Source organism: Loxodonta africana, chromosome 3, assembly GCF_030014295.1.
Source record: "Loxodonta africana isolate mLoxAfr1 chromosome 3, mLoxAfr1.hap2, whole genome shotgun sequence".
Taxonomy (NCBI): domain Eukaryota; kingdom Metazoa; phylum Chordata; class Mammalia; order Proboscidea; family Elephantidae; genus Loxodonta; species Loxodonta africana.
This window is the reverse complement of record NC_087344.1, coordinates 163,756,528-163,764,320: the sequence shown is the minus strand read 5'-3', so window position 1 is coordinate 163,764,320 and position 7,793 is coordinate 163,756,528.

Here is a 7,793-nt window from a genome sequence, read left to right as displayed (position 1 = left end):
CCCAAAAGGAGGCTTTTCCCTAGTAATGAACTGTCTGTGAACAAAGATGGGCCCCAGGAGAATGGGAGATAAAAGTGTGTTATTGGAATAAGCAGGAACAGCCAGTTATATAATACTCTCTTGGGGAAACGCAGGGGTCTCTGGATTGACAAAACTAACTTGCATTTGCCAGCGTTTTCAAGGAAAGGTACAGAGAATAAGGTGTTCAAGAGACAGAAGTACTGATTCCTGTAGCCCCATTAAATAAGTAATGGAGGGGGATGCGGGATAAAAACAGTTGAAAGGAAAAGCCTAAATCATTGATAAGTTCCCCCTGGGGTGGGGCTCAAGTACATACATTTTAACAAGCTCCTTGAGTGATTCTTAAGTAATCAGTTTAAGACAGGCCCTTGGAAAGTCTGTTGGAGATTACTTAGTCAAGTATGAGGTCACACATTACAGTGGAAAAGGCACGCAGACAACGTTTCCTTCCATTATACGTAAAGTCTCCATAAGTCGGAGCCAACTCAATGGCAACTAACAGCATAGAGACAAGCAGGCCTGGGTTCAAATTATCACTACTTATTTTCTGTGTAACCCTCAGATCCTGAGATTCCATTTCTGCTTTGAGTAGACAATTACACCCGCCCTGTGGGCTGTTGTGATGATTCAATTAGATAGCACATGTAATATGCCTAGTACATACCACCAAAGCCACTGCCATCAAGTCGATTCAGACTCATAGCGACCCTATAGGATGGAGTAGAACTGCCCCATAGGGTTTCCAAGGCCGGAATCTTGATGGAAACAGACTGCCATGTCTTTCTCCTTGGACCTTTCGGTTAGCAGCTGAGCACTTTAACCACTCTGCCACCAGGACTCCTTGCCTAACACATAAAAAATCAAAACCAAACCCATTGCCATGGAGTTGGACTCGAAGTGACCCTACAGGACAGAGCAGAACTGCCCCATAGGGTTTCCAAAGAGCAGCTGGTGGATTCGAACTGCCAGCCTTTTGGTTACCAACCATAGCTCTTATCCACTGCATCACCAGAACTCCCCCTAATACGTAGTAGGCACTTAATTTAAAAAAAAAAAAAAGAAAGAAACCACTTGCCATCGAGTCAATTCCAACTTATGGCAACCCCAGGTGTACAAAGTAGAACTGTATTCCAGAGGGTTTTCAAGACTGAACTTTCAAGAGCAGATCATCAGGCCTTTCTTCTAAGGCACCTCTGGGTGAGTTTGAACTGCCAACCTTTCAGTTAGTAGTCAAGTACAAAACCATTTGCACCATCCAAGGAGACCTAGGTACTTAACAGATGGTAGTTAATTGCTATTATTTTTACGGCCTCTGTTTTCTGAGTGCTTATAATCTCCTTGCAATATTCCATGGCAAGTTGACATTTTTATCCCCCCATGTGGCCTCTCAGAGGTGAAAATACAGTCAAAAGTGCCAGCTGTCCTGCAAATAGGAAAATCTTCAGCCCATCCCTTCCTCTAGAGTTTCTGTTCTCTCCTCTAGAATAGATCAAGGAAGGTTTTTTCGCTCTTAACTACCCATTAATCATTAATAATAATTCCTTATATTTTTAGTCTTTGCTCTACCAAAGCTTTCACATATATTGCAGGACAATGAGCTTGAGAAGAAGGTAAAGCAGGCACCATTATCACTCATCACATTGGTTTGGCCCATGGCCTGGGTGTGCACACCTAGAACGTACTCTGGGACTTAGAACCCACCAAACTTGTGCACTCTCCTTGGGCTGCATTCCTATCACCAAGACCTTAGGACCCGGAGCTGGAGGTCAAAGATAAAAAAGAAATAGGGGTATCCATCTCTTACTGCTTCCTGTCTCTCCCGCGAGATAATAGGGCTTTGGAGAATGCAGGGGAGCAGCAGTCGGTCTCCCAGGCTTTGCTGTATATGCAGCAAGGACAATCTCATTCCTCTGAAGAGCCTATTCCAAATCAGAGGGTGGCAGTAGCACAGCAACTGACTTCCTGGAAGGCTCAAGGCTATAGGCCTTTTGCAGCTCCACAGCCCCACCTGCTGGAGGCTGTCATGCATGGAGCTTGACCATCCACAACCAGTGTTGGACTGATGTTCTCCTTGAGTCCCCCATACCACCCCGCTGGGGCTGCTTTGGAGTAGACAATACAGCCTGGTAGCCTCAAACTGGTACCGAGAAAACACCCATTTCTTTCTTGGTCTTACTGTAAATCTTAATCCATAATCTTGGGTGCACTTTTTGCTGTCTCTGAACTTCAGTTTCTTTCCGGGTTGTAACCAGAGGGAAACTCAGCTCTAACTTTCCCTGCCCTCTTAGGTGGAAATGGTATGGAATAGTAAGACTCCCACTTGGCCAAAGGGAAGGAACAAGGGCTTTGGGAGGGGCCTGCTGTAAACTTCAGAACCAGCAGGGTAAAAGCAGCAGCATTCCCAATAAACAGGTACAGAAAAACTAAGTCCCATTTATTCAATTACTCAGTCAGAAATACTAATTGAGCACCTACTACATGCCTGGCACTGTGCGAGTCACTGAGAATACATGAATGAAGACTCAGTCTGTATTTTAGGTCCTCCGCTGGGTTACTCATCTTTCTTCCATCCATCTTCTCATTATTACCTTCTGAACATTTCCCCTGTGCCCTTGGTAACCCTTACTCCACTAAACACATTCCATTATTCTATATCCACAACACCCTCCAAGAACTTTCGCAATGTCCTCCTCCTCATCATAACAAAACCCTGACCTTAGCCCAAGGACACTGGTTTCCTTGCAGTCCTCTTAACTGGAAGCTGCTATTCCTCCCACATGAATTATATTTTCCAACCAAGAAGGGTGCACTTGGGGTCAGCAGTTTCCCAGCTTCCCCTGCCAGTTTCACAATGTTACTTTTTTACCCTTGTTTAAAGTCCTCCTCATGCTGAGTGGCTCCTTCCCCTCTCTACCTTTCCTTATTGCTGTCGTTGACCCTGGCCCACACAAACTGAGGGCTGTCCCCATTTACCTCTACACATTAACTCCCACCACTGTCCTGAGACAATACTGCTGAGGCCCATCCATCCAACACCCTAGCCTCCTCCTAACCTTGTCTTGATCAATTTAAATAACCTTCTACTCTGCTTCAGCAAAGTCATAGTTTAGCATGACTCCATCTCTCAGAAACCGAACTCCAACATTTCACTCTGACCACAATCTTCTTTCCTTCCAACTCTGTTCTCTTCCGTCACGTTTCACCACTCCTTGCCTTCACTAGGTACTTTAACCCCTTCATCTCCTTCCAGTTTATCTGTATATCCCCAGTATTTCCCAATATATATTGTATAGAAAAATTATTGTATGCTACCAGTATATTCCCCTCAGCCCTAGGCCTCACCCCTGTAAAATCCAAGCTAGACCTCTGATCAATCTCTTGAATGATTTCTCACCAACCCCAACAGTACCCTGGCTCCCTTTTCCATTTACAAACCCTGGAAAACCTGATCCTGAGTTAGTTCTTCAAGTACCTGCCCTACTTCTTATGACTGAATTTCTGAGTCCTAGTAGAGAAAAAAAAAAAAATTTTTTTTTTTTTTTTTTTTTTAGTAGAGAAAACTGTATGCTATGGCACAAATCGGTCATTTGCAAAGTTCACCCATCCTTTACTACTCTTTGGTCAATACCCTCTGCCACCTTCTTCAAGGACTGTTACAAATCTGACTCACACTCCCTAAGCTCTTGGCAGACAGCCTGTCCTCCTACTTTACTCAGAAAATTAAAGCCATGAAATCCCTCAATTTCTCATCCCTTTCTCTCATAAATATACTCACATCACCCACCACTTATCCTTCCCTATGGTCTCCAGGCTCAAAGGCTGCTCTTCTCCCTATTCAGAGTCAGCCTCTCTACCTGGACCTAAATCCTTTGTCTCCCAGTGTCATGAATTGAACTGTGCCCCCCAAGGATGTGTGTCAACTTTGCTGGGCGGTGATCCCCAGAGCTGTGTGATTGTCCACCGTTTTGTCACCTGATGTGATTTTCCTACATATTGTAAATCCTACGTCTATGATGTTAATGAGGCAGGACTCAATCTACAAGATTAGGCTGTATCTTTAGACAATCTCTTTTGAGATATAAAAGAGAGAAGCGAGTAGAGACAGGGGACCTCATACCATCAAGAAAGCAACGCTGGGAGCAGAGCACATCCTTTGGACCCAAGGTTCCCGTGCTGATAAGCTCCTAGACCAGGGGAGGATTGATAACAAGGATCTTCCCCCAGAACCAACAGAGAGAGAAAGCCTTCCCCTAGAGATGGCACCCAAAATTTGGACTTCTAGCCTCCCAAACTGTGAGAGAATAACCTTCTGTTTTTGAAGCCATCCACTTGTGGTATTTCTGTTACAGCAGCACTAGATAACCAAGACACCAAGGACTCTACATCTCTGAAACATCTATCCTCTTTTATTGCTGTATCAGCTAGGTTCCACTCAGGACACAGAAACCACACCCTAATTTGAACAGGGAAATTTTAATATAAAGAATTATTAACTATAATGGGAGATTACCATCTAAGAGAGAAAAATAACTCTATAAAATACACACTTAGCTGAGATAGGGAGCAGTCCCTACCTCTAGGGCTGAGGCATAGCACCCAAGGAAGAAAACAGTCTGGAAGAGGCCCCATCGACCATGCTGGAAAGGGTGTGACCTTGATCAGCTGGATAGCAGAGAGGTTCACTGAGGTGCTGTGCTGACAGAAGTCACCGGGAAGTCACCCTGTGGGGTGGCTGAGGAAACCAACTGCCAAAACCACCACTCACTGCCCAGAAAGTCATCCCCTGGGGTGCCAAAGGAAGCCATTCTTGGGGAGGTGTCACTCTGTGGAGCTTGCTGGGAAACTGCCCACAAGGATTTGGGCAGATTAAGAAGCCACCCTCTGGCGTGCTGGGAGAAGTTGCACACAAAGAGGAGCCATGTGCATCCATGTGCATGCATGCATACAAGTACCCCACAAGGACAAGCCATGTGCATGCAAGCGCACCACACTTCACACGCTGGAGCTGTGCTGTAACAGCCTGCCAAGAGGATCACACCAGAATCAGGACGAAAAGCTCTTTCCTCCCAATGTCCCTTCAGCGCCCTCTACTGACAAAACTTAGCTTTGTACCAGCTGGCAAAGAAGAAATGCCTACTGGATCTAGCTCCATTATCAGAGAGCAGGCAATGAAGGATGTATTTGAGGTTGAGAGGCAATAAATTGATAACTGGCATGCTTGGTATCTTCAATTTCCCTTTCTTACCCAGTTTCGTTCACTCAGTCTATAAACATGTACAAGTATTACCAACTAAACACACACACACATTTCCAGGTCCTGCACTCCACACCAGTTATGACAATATCTTTCTCATTTCCTTCTAGTCAGACTTCTAGGAAACGTAATCCCCCGTCATTGCCCTCACTCTTCAATTTTCCTGTCACCGCTAATCTACATTAGCATGGCTTTAACCACCACTACCCACAGAAATTTCTATTAAAAAATTCAGAGGATAATTTTTATCCTTATCTTTTTTATTTTACCCACAAGAAGCACTTTCTTTCTTTGGGCTCTGTGACATTCCTTGTGGTAGATTATATTATTTGTTCAAAATCCTTCTTCACTCCAGTCTTGTCATGGTTTACTGGAGGCAGAGTATGCAATCCTGCCCCACTGACTTTGAGTTTGGCTACAAGGTCCCTGGGTGGCACATACATTTTGCATTCAACTGCTAGCCTCAAGGTTGGCAGTTCAAACCCACCCAGTGGCACTGCAGAAGAAAGGCTTGGAAATCCACTTCTGTAAAGACTATGACCAAGAAAACCCTATAGAGCTCAGTTCTACTGTTAACACATGGGGTCACCATGAGTCTGAATCAACTCCACGGCATCGGGTTTGGTTTTTTGGTTTTTATGGGACTTGCATTGGTCAATGACACATGAGCTGAAGTGACATTGTAGTCAGTTCCAAAAAGATTCATTAAGGAGTACTGTATGTTTCCACTTTCCCTCTTGTACCTCAGCCCTCTGCCATGTGGAGCAAATGCCCAAAGTAGCCATTTCTCCAAAGCTTGAGTCCCAGAATGAGAGACACACAGAACAGACCTGAACAGAACCCACAGCTTGGAGTCAACCTGCCAGAGGCAACCCACAAAGCCATAAACAAGAAATAAGTGTTTGTTGCTGTTGGCCATGGAGATCATAGATTTGGAAATGCAGCAAAAGCTAACTAACTTCTAGCTAGATAAATTAAGAAAAATGAGAGAAGCACAAATTATCAATATCAAGAGTAAAAGAGAAGACTACCACAGATTCTAGAGATATTAAAAAGATATGAAATGTACAAGTACTTGAAAGACAAATTACCAAAGCTGACACAAAAGAATATAAAAAATCTGAATAGCCCTTTATCTATTAATGATATTGAATTTGTAATTTTAAAACTTTCCACAAAGAAAATCCAGACAGACAGCTTACTGATGAATTCTATCTATCACTGAAGAAAACACGATACTATGTATACACAAATTCTTTTAGAAAGTAGAGGAGGCCAGAACATTTGCCAACTCATTTTAGAAGGCTAGCATTACCCTAATATCAAAATCAGACAAATACAAGAAAATAAAACTAGGCCAACAGCTTTTACAAACATTGATTCAAAAATCCCTAATAAAATATTAGTAAATAAAATCCATCGATATATAACAAGAACATTTTAAAAGGAGACTATATCAAGACAAAGTGGAGTTTATCTCAGGAGTACAAGATTTATTTCATAAAAATCAATCACCACTCTTTCATATGGAGAGGAAAACAAGGCAATATAAAGAAATAAAAGTTAGGTTTAAACCTAGAAATATAGGGGTAAATATTAAAGTAACCACAAAGGAGACTAACAATCCTATTCATCAAAAGAAAAGAAAAGAAAAAAATAGAGACTCAGCAGAAAAAAAATCAACAACAACGAATAAAAGGAAAAGACAGTTAAACTTCTCAACACAAAAAAATAAGTGGAAAAAAGAAAATGTCAGCAATACACAGAAAAAGACATCAAAATGACAGGACTAAATTCATACTTATCCATAATTACGCTGAATGTAAATGGACCAAATGCACCGATAAAGAGAAAAAGAGAGGCAGAATGGATAAAAAAAAAACACAATCCGTCTATATGCTGCCTACAGGAGACACACCTTAGACGTAGAGACACAAACAAAAACTCAAAGGATGGGGGAAAAAAATACATCAAGCAAACAACAATCAAAAAAGAGCAGGAGAGGCAATATTAATTTCTGACAAAATAGACTCTGAAGTTAAATCCACCACAAAGGATAAAGAAGGACACTATATAATGATTAAAGGGACAATATACCAGGAGGATATACCCATATTGACTATTTATGCACCCAATGACAGGGCTGCAAGACACATAAAACAAACTCTAACAGCATTGAAAAGTGAGATAAACAGCTTGACAATAATAGGAGACTTCAACACACCATTTTTGGTGAAAGACAGGACATCCAGACAGAAGTTCAATAAAGACACGGAAAATCTAAATGCCACAATCAACCAACTTGACCTCATAGACATATACAGAACACTGCACCCAACGGCAGCCACATATACTTTCTTTTCTAGTGTACATGGAACATTCTCTAGAATAGACCACATATTAGGTCATAAAGCAAGCCTTAGCAGAATCCACAACATCGAAATATTACAAAGCATCTTCTCTGACCATAAGGCCATAAAAGAAGAAATCAGTAACAGAAAAAGCAGGGAAAAGAAAT